Genomic DNA, 12,247 nt, shown 5'->3' with positions numbered 1-12,247 from the left:
GGAAACAGAGCCGCGCTCCCGATCCGACGCTGCAGAGCTGCGAGGGACGGCTCGCTCGGCCTGGACCAAGCCTGATCCTCAGCGTCCTGCATCACCGGGGACTGTCTTCTGAGAGGCAAGGCTGTGTTGAGAGGCGAGCTGCCCAAAGAGGCTCTTACCAGCAGCCGAGGAGGCCGAGTGCGGAGAACTGCGGGGGCCGCTGCCTGTGGGAGCAGCTCGGCTCTCGGGCGCTGCCCCATGAGGTGCTGCAGATGCTGGTTTCTAGTCTGTTTAGTTGTCTTTTAAGAAACCATAGGAACTATATGCTGAGTCATTTTATGCCAAATGCTATGTCTGCTGAGGGCAGCTCCCAAGTCCTCAGGTGACCTAAATCTCAGGTTTTTCTGTGTGATGGGAGGATGCTGCACCCTTGATCACAGGGAGGCCAATCTCCCCCTATCTCTGAATGCTAAAAAGAACAGGCATACTAGCAACACCAACCACTGTGTGATATCATTAGCTTTCAGAGAAGATTTGAACCCTTCAAAAACTAGTGGGGTAGACCCAAAGAGCTGAATGAAAGGTTGGGAAAAAACTTCCCCCGGTATCGTTCCCTCACAGTAGGTACCATTATTAAAGTAAGCCCAAAAGCATACAGTAAGTGTGTGATAGCTCTGAACCTATGTGCCTGCCTTCCAGAGGAAGTTAAAAATCCATTAATTCCTCACCTTATTAACCCATGAAACAAACTGGATAACCGCCACCGTAGCCTTAGTTATAGGGCCCATGTTTAGATAAGAGCCTGCAAATGGGAAAAGTATAGCCACCACCACGTGCCAGCCGAACCAGGGTAAACCAGACCACATGGTGCGGCCTAGCGAAGCTTCTATATCCAATACACAAGAAATTATGTCACCTAAGAACTGGTATCCCTTTTCCCTCAATGCCCTCGTGCCCCACGTTGACCCATGAACAGAAGGCACCCGCCCCTGGAGTTACAAGAGATAAAAATATCTCCCAACCGGTTTCAACAAATGAAAATAGAATTACACATTTTTGGTTACATATTGTAACCCAAGACACCTGGTATTCTCAAACCAGGACAACAAGAAATGGGGCACTTCAACTTCCAGGTACATTTGTAATTCCCACTTGTTATTTCCCAAACATATAACCATTGTTGTTACTCTGCTGTGATAAATATAAATTAAATATAGAATTCTCTAAATTATCATTTACATTCAAAAGGCCGTGGCAGGATTACTGTATATAATTCTCCAATTTCAGTGTTTCATGGTAGGCTGTTTAAAATCAGATGAAAGCTTCTGAAGTGAGTCTCTACATGTTGTCAGTGAATAATTTCAATCCTGTCTGATCCATCTATGCAGCTATTTAAATTGCCTGACAAATATTATATGTATTTCATCTTTTCAGCATGTGGAGAGAGTTAATCCAAAAATTTTGTTCTTATTCAGTGTTCCAGTATAGGGTCTGCAATAGCTTACTGATAAACATGGGTTGAATGCAGTCCATTATAATTTAAACAAAATAAAAAAATGAATTTTACTGTAAGTTAAATTAAATTCTCTCTCAGCCTTCTCGGTGTTTTTGGTGAACATGATATTAATCCTCATCTATTTGGTAACGTGTAGTGTTGTTGACCTGAGCAATACCCACAGTTCAAGTAGTTTTTAATTTTCAGTACATAGAAGGATGTTAAGATATTGTTATTAGCGTGTGGCTTTCATCAAGGTTAAGAATTAGTGTCAATGGGCACTGAAGAAACATACTGAGAAAAAAATCTGTGCTCTGAATAAGTTATTATCTGGACATCCTAGTTTGAGCTGAACAGAACCAATTCTGTTCAGTGATTTTACTTTTCAGCTCAGTCTCTTCTAAGAGGCTGCACTTTCTGAAGCATGTTTTTGCCGGCAGTGTCTAAGTGAGCTATGGTCTAAAGGTCAGAGTTATTGCAGGTTGATCAGAGTCGATGACTTCTGTTTTATGAGGTTATCTGATTTCTGTAGTAACTTTCACTTCACTGTAGCTTGCACACTGAGAATTTGGGCATAAACCCCAGCTTTTGCTTGTTTCCCTGTGGCAATAATATATTTGCTGTGCGTACTGCTATCAATGCAGGGTCAGTGAACATGGTAAAGAAAGCGCTTAATGCTTTTGATGTCTAAAGATGGGACTGAAATGCTTGGCCCTGTGAAGAGGTTTTTCAGTTGGGTGACTGACATGAAAAATCAGACACATTTACTACTCAAAATATACATTTTCTTGACTCCTCTTTGTGGATCAGGTAAACATTTTCTTCATCCCTGTTCAGCTCCTGAAAACAAGCCTGTTTGGAATCTGTCCTTTTCAAAGGAGAATATCCAGGGAAGTCCCTACTTTAAAGTATCTAGTTTACTCTGCTTTAGAAGGAAGACTGTTCTAAGAGCCTGCATTTTCTAATTCATTAACAGCTGAGCCTTGAGAACAAAAAATGCTGTCAGAAACCTGTACCAAATTAGCCAGTCACGACTTTCGTATTCCGGATGGTAAATGTGGTTCTCCTCTTTCATTTCCCTGGAGTCTCAAGTTTGGTTCCATTCCTTCTTCCTCCTTTCTCTTCTTCCTCTCACCAGGAAGGAAAGCAGGGGTTTTCAAATTATTTATATGCTATATATTAATTATATATTGAGGGAATGCATTATGTCTGCTTTCCTTATATATTCCTAGTCTCCCTGAGCTGGTTCTTGATTCTGCATCTATGGAAGGGCAGGGGTGAATTTTATTCAATAACGGGCAGGGAGTTCTCCAGGAGGCCTGAACCTCACAGTAGCTTTGAGGAAAGCAGAGGCTCATGGACAACTCTCTTTTCCTCCCTCAATCTCACTCCTGATGGGGGTAAGCTGAAGCTGAGCATACAGAGCTTCTCTTCCGTACTGAGATGGAATGCAAGAAGGACAGGTAGGAGCTGTACAGGTGCAAGGCATGGTGGAAAGGATTATGGTGAGCAGCACGGGCAAGATGAGTGCGGTGAGCCAAGATGAGTGTGGTGGGTGTGTGTACACCCCAGGGGTGGCTGAGAGGAGAGAGGCTAGGAGACAGACTGGAAGAAATCAAGAACTAGTGATAGGGGGAGCTCTCTGAAAATGGGAAAAAGACAAGTATCACAGCTATCTTCAAGGTGAAGAAGGATCCAGGGAATTATAGGTCATTCGGCCTAATCTCAGTCCACAGGAAGATTATGGGATGTGCAGTGAAAGAGCCTCATGAAAACAGAGACATGGAGACCAGGAGCGTGGGTGGATCCAGAGAGGTGACAGCTACAGGGGTGCCACAAGAGGGCATCTCTGCTTTGGGAGGTCGGTTAGCGACCTTGAGAAGATGATAGCAACTCTGGGGCCTGCAGGGCAGGCAGGAACCATGGTGGGATGCACCCACTTAAGGCTGTCTGACAATTTGATGGGCCGTGAAATGAGCTGTTGCCTCCAATGCTGCCACCTCATTAAGCCTATGACCTGAGAGGCCCCAAGGCGTTTACAGGTGTCTGAAACCTTTAACATCAGAAGCAGCATCCTGTATCTCTACCCTGAAGCTTGCCAGCACTGGTGGCAGCTGAATGAGTGAGTCACCAGGGGTTGCCTATCTGCTGTTCTGCCTCAGACTGCCAAATCTTGCTGTATCTTTGCTAGAATAACCCTGAGATCACATCCCATGACTGCTAGAACCCCTTGGGCTGTGCTCAGCTGAAGCTGGAGGTGGTTAAAGAGAAAGATCCAAGGAGCACTTGGACAATTTGCTAGCAGCTGATGCTCTTTGCCTCCAGTCAGCTGCAGAAAGCATTAAAGTCCTCGAGCCCCAGTGGGAAGCAGTCCCGGCTCCTGCTCCAGGGACTGGACCTTGTCCTTCACTTCAGGGGAACATGCTGGGGATTTCTAACCATACCTTATTGATGAGGACCCGGGTAGGGGTCACAGTGATGCCATTAAGTGAATTTTTGTTAGGAAATTCCATGGAAACATTACCTGGTAAAATGCCCTGTCAGCAGTATCAAGCAGTCCAAAGCCAGGAGGAGAGAGAGGGGCTCTAGCTCCCCACCAGGAATGAGGCAGGGGACAGGGATAGGGGTATAGGAGCACATCAGCGCTGAAGCACCCAAGGAGGCTGTTGTGTGAGCTTGGCCAAAAAGGATTTAATCTAGTCTAGCAGCATATCACCACGGCCCTACTGTACAGCATGTGTGTGTGAATTGGTGTGTTCTCACCAGCAGCCTTTATCTTGCAACGGCAGGAGGAAGTCTAAGTAGGTCAAGAGAGAGGGGGCCCAGAGTTACCTAATTTGTGTAAGCAAAGAGGATCTGTGAACGTAGGTGAAATGCAAATCAGAACAGCAAAGAGAGCTTGTGCTTAGTTTTCTGCTTTAAATTTTCTTACTGCAGTCCAAAACTGGCATTTAAAAATGCAGGTTTGTGTTAAACATTTTGATGTGTTTTATGTTAATATGTCTTTCCCGAGTCTATCTGAAATGTTCTTGGATCCGTAGTATATTTTGGATTGGCTTGTACATTTTGGATGTAGGATCAGTTCCAGATCAACTCTCATGACCAAAAAAGGGTTGAATTTTGATTATCACTGAGAGACACATGAGAAGAAAGACATTAAAGAAATCTTTCTGGTTTTAAAAACCTGTATTTATAATATGGACAGCAACAAACCATTTACTAAAATAAAATTACAGTTCAGTGACTTTCCCATATATTTTTCCATCCCACTTTCCCTGCCTGCTATATTGTTCTCTGTCAGTTTCTCAAAGGTATTTACTAATATTCTGTACTTCAGTATCACACATAAGCACAGATACTCAATGAGATTCTTTACCTACACATTTTCTGTTATTTAATATGAGCATGTTTTAATGGAAGCTGGAAGATGAAAGATATAAATTTTTGCTCAGCTGGATGTCTATCCTAAATTCATTACACTTACAAAATTTCCATATGTGCTTATTTTTGTGCTCCATGAGCAAATCAGGTCCCTCCTGCAGCCCAGGGAATAAACTGAGTGGGGCCCTGGGGAAGTGGTGTACATCACATGGCTGGGACCTGTCCTGGCTTGGCCCTTCCAAGCTTGCCTTGAGCTTGACTTCTTCTTCAGCATTTCAGTCATGTTAATTTGTTTTTTGTTTTGTTTTAATCTGGAGACAAGCCGGAAAACCCATATATTTCCTGTTTTCAGAAAAAATAAATTCAGAAAAAAAGTTTTCTTCTTTTTAAAATTTGCATTTAAGATAAATAGAGTTATTTAGTACAAAGAAAAGGAAGTTACAAATGTGACAAGGAGCTTATAATTACTGACTTTCAGCTGCTGTTGGGAGATCACAGAAAGAAGAGTTCCTCAAAAAGATACTGTATCTAGAGAATATGAAGAATTCCCAACAGCCTTTGAAGTCTGCAGATTCTCTGGGCAGTGTCCAGGGGTAAGCAACGGCTGCCTGAAAGTTCAGCTGCCTGAAAGCTGAACATAAACACATCAGAAATTACTCTGAACTGTACCTGGGTGAAATGTATAGAATCTAAGTTTGCATTTCGGGAAATCAGTTGTTTCCTAAACTTCACAAAAACTTTCTATCCCGTCAAAGCAGAAAACATAAAACAGGCCTTTTAACAAACCTATATTATAAAAGCATCTTGCGTGGTGATGAAGAGCCTTAATTACAAATGCCAAGGTGTGAGTCTGTTTTTTAATTTCTGCCTTTTTATTTGCATAATTCACAAGTTCACAGAGAAATGTGCAGATTCATTGCTGCTCTTCTGGGTCATGACATGCTTACTGTTTGCTCTCAACTCACATAATATGTATTTGTCCTTGGGAATTAATTTAGCTCTCAGAGCTTTAAGTTTGGAAGTATTGGCGTTTATGTATTTTCTCACAGGGAAGAACTTATCACAACTGATGCATAACATACAGAAAAGATTGTGCTCAGTTAAACCATGGGGTTTAACTCTGAGGAACTGAAGTGAGCTGGCTGTGATTTTTTCCAGGATAAATACGTATTATCAGAAAAATCCATGTGATGAAAGTTCAGTGTTGGTGCCACTTTTGAAGGAATTTCAAGGGAAGAGATCAGCAGCGGCACCAATTTCTGCTCAAAACCAGAGAGGCAGTGTTGGAATAGCTAGTAGTATACTGGTATGTGACTGGAATAAGAGGAATTGGGATTCTGGATCCTGCTCACATGAAAACATAAGTGACTGTGCAGGATCTCCCAGAGAAGACAAAGGGTAAGAAGTAGCCATGTGGGTATGGCAGTCTCTGCACAAATGAGCATGGTGGAGCGGTAGGCTGGACACGGATCTCTGACCTAGCATATTTACATTGAATCTTCAAGGCCACATTGAGGCCATATGTCTTGAATAGAAAGTCCTGAGTCCTTCTTTCAGGACCAGCCTATCCAAGACTTTCTCTTGCAGTGCTGTTCCTATTTCCTTTATAACCAAGTTGTTGGGGTTTTTTATATGGACATTCAGAGAAATGCTATCACATTAATGTCACTCTCTCATAAGAAAGAATATATGATGGTAGAGGCACACTATGAATTCCTTCTGTGGAGAAGATGGCTAATTTCCCTTTTCTTGCTCCTCCTCTTTATCCAGATAAAAAGCCAAAAGATCAACCATACCCTGAAGAGCTCATTCACTATTTGTATCTGAGTTTAGAAGGTTTGGACAAAGAGGAAAGGAAACCCACCAGGGTCTGGCTTAGTAGAAGCAAGTGGTGATTTCACTAAAAAACCCCAGATTTTGGCTCCCCAAACAAAACTACAAGCAAACCAGGAGATCTGGGGAAACTAGTAAGTTGTGGTACAGGCTGTTAATCTCTTTGGAGAGAGGCAGGTGACTGGGGATTTGATTCCAGCTTGCCGGGGAAGGGTTTCAGGTTTAGGTTGGTTTTTCCTCCTGAACCAGGAGAACAGGCTGTAATGAACAGGTGAGCTTGGCCCAGGAGAAAAGGCTGTAATGAATAGATGTACTTGGCCTGAGGTCTAAGCTGCAGCTCAAGACAGGGCTCTGAAAGGGGCCTGCCTTATGGTAACTGCTGTGTCAAGTACAGACAAGCCACCATCTCTATAGCTTCCTGGGGAGAAAAGGGTGAATCAACACACTTGAGAGAGGAACACTGGGAAGGGTTGACTAGGTGGCCCTAAGCTGTTTGCCTCATAGCCCATAACTTGTCAGCTCTCAGATCTTATTGTGAGTCTATGAGGCATGAGATTCAGTTCAGACCAGAAGGAAGCCATGTGCTGGGAATTGTCAGGACTGGAGCTACTAATATCAGCCCTTAAGGGCAAATCTGATAAGGCCTTGAAATTTCCTGCTTAAGCTCATACTTTCTCCTTGCTGAAACCTCCAGTTTGAAACTCACTAGTTCACAAATGAGCTGTGGAAGAGTGAGCTTGGGAGTTCACTTTTCGTTGGCACAGCTACTTCAGCATAAATAGCTCTTGAAGAGCTTTTAACTGTCCAGGCAGGCAGGGATGATGCTCGGGTGAACAGGAGAGACAGCCTCTCCCACACCATGGCATCTGATGGCACACAGAGCAGATGTCCTCTCTGAACCAGAGACAGGATGGGCAATGCTTGCAGTCTTGCTTGGTCTCCCTGGCCCAAACATTCCCTTCCACACATAATGCCTGTTGCCCCGTGCCTGCCCTGGTCAGGAGACACGCATTGGGTTGGCCCCTTTCCTGTACAGACCCTTTCTCCTGTCTGAGATCCTCCATTAAGTGGTTATTCCACCACACACTCAGGGACTCTTAGAAACCTATTTTGTTAAACTGGCTCAGGCTGTAGGGTCGGTGCATTTACACCCAGCACAGACTCAACAATTTGAAGTATTGCACAGAAATGTAGTTTCTTTCTGCTTGGCCGAAGTTCATTATTTTGCTTTAGAAAAACGGTAAGAATAGGTGCTCTCTGCAAAGGTATTTAATAAAGTACCTTGATTACCCTAAATAGATTTATGTATGATAATTACCTTGTAATATAATTAGAAGCTCTTTGCTTTCTTTAAACTTGCTGCTTTGATGTTGCACTTGAGCGTCTGTATTGCTTTGTGGGACACAGTCCAAAGCTGCCTGGCTCCAGTCCAAGATGACTAATGCATAGACATGTTTGCAAAACAGGACTTTTAAAGTCAAGCAAACATGGGAAGGAGGTGTGGGGTTTTTTTTCCTGGCACTCTGTATAAAATGTTAGAGTTTAAAACATTGACTTAGTACAGTAATTTTTCTTCCAGAATTATTGATTAATCAGTGACAGTAGCAAACATTTTCCCTTTTTCCAGTTAGGAAGAAAAAACCCTAAGTGTTCATCTAGAAGATGTATAGCCTATGGGGGATCATATATAAGTGGAAATTTTGGGGTCCTCTTGGCTTTAAAAAGGAACTCACATAAAATCTCATCCAAATCAAGCTGTTCAAGGGCACATGGGGAGTTTACAGAGGAGAAGCCAGACTTCTACTCATGAAAGTTGTCTTTTCTGAGAAGCTACTTTTCTGAAAATCCTACTGGCACAAGGTGCAGGTTTTTTGTCCAAGGCAATTTATTTGTACTGAAAAATGAAATTTTTATCTTAGTGCAAACACAGCTTCAATTCCAAGCAAACAAAATGACCCTCTTCCAGCTGATTAATTCCAGCAAGTTCCTGAAATAAAAATGAGCATTAGATGATTTTTGTTTAAGAAGACAAATCATGTTAAGAAAAAGAAAAAGAAAAAGGAGAAGGAAAAGAAAAAGAGAAAAAGAAAAAGGAGAAGGAAAAGAAAAAAGAGAAAAAGAAAAAGAAAGAAAAAGAAAAAGAAAAAAGAAAAGAAAAAGAAAAAAGAAAAAGAAAAAGAAAAAAGAAAAGAAAAAGAAAAAAGAAAAAGAAAAAGAAAAAGAAAAAGAAAAAGAAAAAGAAAAAGAAAAAGAAAAAGAAAAAGAAAAAGAAAAAGAAAAAGAAAAAGAAAAAGAAAAAGAAAAAGAAAAAGAAAAAGAAAAAGAAAAAGAAAAAGAAAAAGAAAAAGAAAAAGAAAAAGAAAAAGAAAAAGAAAAAGAAAAAGAAAAAGAAAAAGAAAAAGAAAAAGAAAAAGAAAAAGAAAAAGAAAAAGAAAAAGAAAAAGAAAAAGAAAAAGAAAAAGAAAAAGAAAAAGAAAAAGACTTGTGCCTTGGCACAAAACAGGTCAAATATATGTATCTTTAAATCAACATATGAAATTCAGCTTTCAATAACTGAATATGTAAAATGAATGAAATTACCTTAAAGATAGCCTGAATAGTGGAGGACTGAAACGGAGGTACTTTTTATTCATTTCTGGATTCCAAAATTTTGTAGTTTTAGAGATGAAGACAAATTATTTGGAAAGAAAAAATAATAGACATATTCTTAAGCTATGCAAAAAATAGATATTCATGTTTTTAGATAAGGAAATAAGGCCTTAATCCATGTAATTATCCATGTAATCTTAATTCTGTTGTTTTGCTTATGTTTCTATTTATAATGTTCAGTGCAACAAGGATGTCGCCTCTCATCCTAGGTACCTATTTTTGAGACATAGCTCCAAAATTTACTATTTTCCATGTATTTTACTCTTAATATTCATTATTATTTGTAATATTTGGAATCATATGTCTTGTACTGAGATTCCACTAAAAGTGTTTTCCAATAAAGTGATGAGCTACTGGATAACCTAGAAACACTTGTGTTAGGTAATTTTAGTATGCCTCTTTGCATGTCATCTGCAATATTAAAATAGTTTTCCTATGGCTTTGGCATAATTAAAGTTATACTCCACCCTTTTCCAAAAAGTTCACAAAACACACCTTCTGAAATCCCATGAGCTCTTTCAGCAAAAAGAGGAAATTTGAAACTAAACATTCGCAATTTATTTTAGGTAAAAATTAATCCAGACCAGGCATGAGAAACCCAGGAGCTGTCGGCTCAACAAGTTCTACATGCTAACAAGCAAATTAGCTTACTTACTGAAAACTTTTTTTGCAGATCATCCTTCTGTCCCTGTGGTCAGAGTCATACTTTTGATTTTGAGGAGAAAAGGAGTTGTATGCTCTGAGAGCTGACACTAGCCTACCCAAAGGAAAAAAATGGGACACTCGAAGGGACATTAAAAGGGACAACCAGAAACCAGCTGACACCAGATACTCACAGGAATGGAGTGGGAAGCCAGGAAAGGGGTTGGATGCAAGGAGGAGATGGCCAAAGGGGAGACATGATGGCAGATTGAGTCTTACGATGTTTTAGCAGCAAATAAATGTGCAAGGGAGTGAGAGCATGGTGAGAGATGCAAAGCTGAATAGCAAAGAAGCAGCAATCACCCTGGCCTGGATCCTGGTGTCCTGTGGGGAACGGTGGGTGCTCTGCTCAGTGAAGGGAACACGGCCGTGCCTGCCAGCGCTGCGCCAGATGAAGCAGATAAGGTCACTCCCACACAGGAGAGACTTTCTTCTTAGACGCACGAGAAAGCATGAGAAAGAGCATGGGCTCACTACTAGCCAAACCAGTGATTTTTTTAACACTACAGGCAAAAGCAGACACGAACTCCACAGTGCCACGCGAGGTAAATGGTAAAGAACAAAATCCTAAGTGTGAGAGCAATTTTCACCCATGACAGTGAAAGTATCTGTACATGTAGACCTCCCGCCAAGACGTGATTAACAATAACAAGAATTGACCCAATTTCCAAGGACTTTTATTTAAATGCTGACTAGATACCAAAGCCAGAAACCTGGAAAATTAAATCAGACTTCTTAAATTATATTTCTTCCCTCCCAAGTGGTGACCCAGTCAGTAAGTTTAGGTATGCAGCTTTACACTGGATGGAGGGAAAGGAATTGGAGTAACATGCAAAACCAAAAGCCTCAAACACAGCTCCAAATTACAAGCCCATTAATTAGGCCCTCTCTTTTCAATGAAGTTGTGTGAGAGGGACTAGCAATGCTCCCTTCCTGTGGCCACCCACGTCCAAAAGGATGGCCCTTGCTCTCAAGAGCCAGGTGCTGGGTACAGAACCCTCACTGGCATTACAGCTGGCCCTGCAGAGCTGAGTTGTTTTGACCCCATCACACCATGCCTCTCTGCTAACCCGTCCTGGGACCCTCTCCTCACGAGGTACCCTCAGCAGTGGTAACCCCTTAACAAAGCTGTTACTGCTGTCAGGACACACACAAGAGGAAAGAGGAGCCTCATCATTCCTCTTGCCTCATCTGCAGCTTCTAGGCTGCAAGCAAAGCATCACTCAGCATAGGCGCTTGGAACAGGTTTTTCACAACATAAATATAATGCTTGTAATGATTTAAACTTTCTGACAAGTCTGTTGCTACCACCAGCACTCCAAATACTGTACCAGGTGATGGTAAATGGGGCATGTTTAAGCTTGTCCTTTCGTCTGTCCATTGGACTCTCACTTCTGCGCTAGATGCCAGCAGAGCACTTATCTTTCTGGGTTTATATCTATCAGTAGTTCTCTGGGAGAAAATACCTTTCTATTTTGCCTTGGGGCAGCAGGCTTGCATGTCCTAGGATCTTGTTTCTTATGTTAACATACAGCTAAAAATGCCAGCAGTCGTGAGGATTTACTTTGCGATTTTATTCCACACCCATTTCTATAAAACCAGGAGGAGCAATTGGAGGAGTATTGGTGCAAACCTTCAGGGAAAATAACCTGACACAAACCCAAACAAGCACTAGCTGTGTGTTTCAGGAAAAGGATAAATTTGACCACTGTGTATTTAAACAAGCCAATCTGTTGTGCTCTTCTGTCTGTCTTACTCCTTTTTATAAACAAAAAATAAAAAATAAAGGTGCTCACAGCAGGCTTCAAAAAAACCCATCTAACTTGCTTGAGACTGTAGGAAATGCATGGGTGCAATGAACTCCATAATCCTGAGTCCATTACAAAAGTGATTATATCTTACAGGGAAAGATAGAGTCTCTTCGACTATGGGAGATCTAAATGATTCAGGGTTTGCAGGTCAGACATAATCACAGTCTACAGGCAAGGGCTTGCATTAGAGCAGAGTGAGTCCTCCACTCTCCTTTTACCCTAACCACGTCCAATTAGAGATGCTGTGCATGAAGAGAGGGTTTAGAGTCATGAGATGCGTGTGGGATCAGGTGTCTGCTTCTGCTGGCCCAATCTGTTTCAAAGGGGACCGCAGCTTGGACAGACCCAAGTTCAGGGAGGAGCAAGGCAGGAAGACAATACTTCAGTCTTGCGGACC

At 41.7% G+C, this 12,247-nt stretch overlaps 1 pseudogene; it reads left to right on the top strand.

Annotated features, from left to right (window-relative positions):
* The window catches only part of LOC104280447, a 2,738-nt pseudogene extending 1,251 nt beyond the window's left edge, over positions 1-1,487 (top strand).
* Positions 1,488-12,247: the final 10,760 nt, after the last annotated feature.

This window comes from Apaloderma vittatum, unplaced genomic scaffold (genome assembly GCF_000703405.1).
Source record: "Apaloderma vittatum isolate BGI_N311 unplaced genomic scaffold, ASM70340v1 scaffold9401, whole genome shotgun sequence".
Taxonomy (NCBI): Eukaryota; Metazoa; Chordata; class Aves; order Trogoniformes; family Trogonidae; genus Apaloderma; species Apaloderma vittatum.
This window is presented reverse-complemented; position numbering and strand designations above follow the sequence as displayed.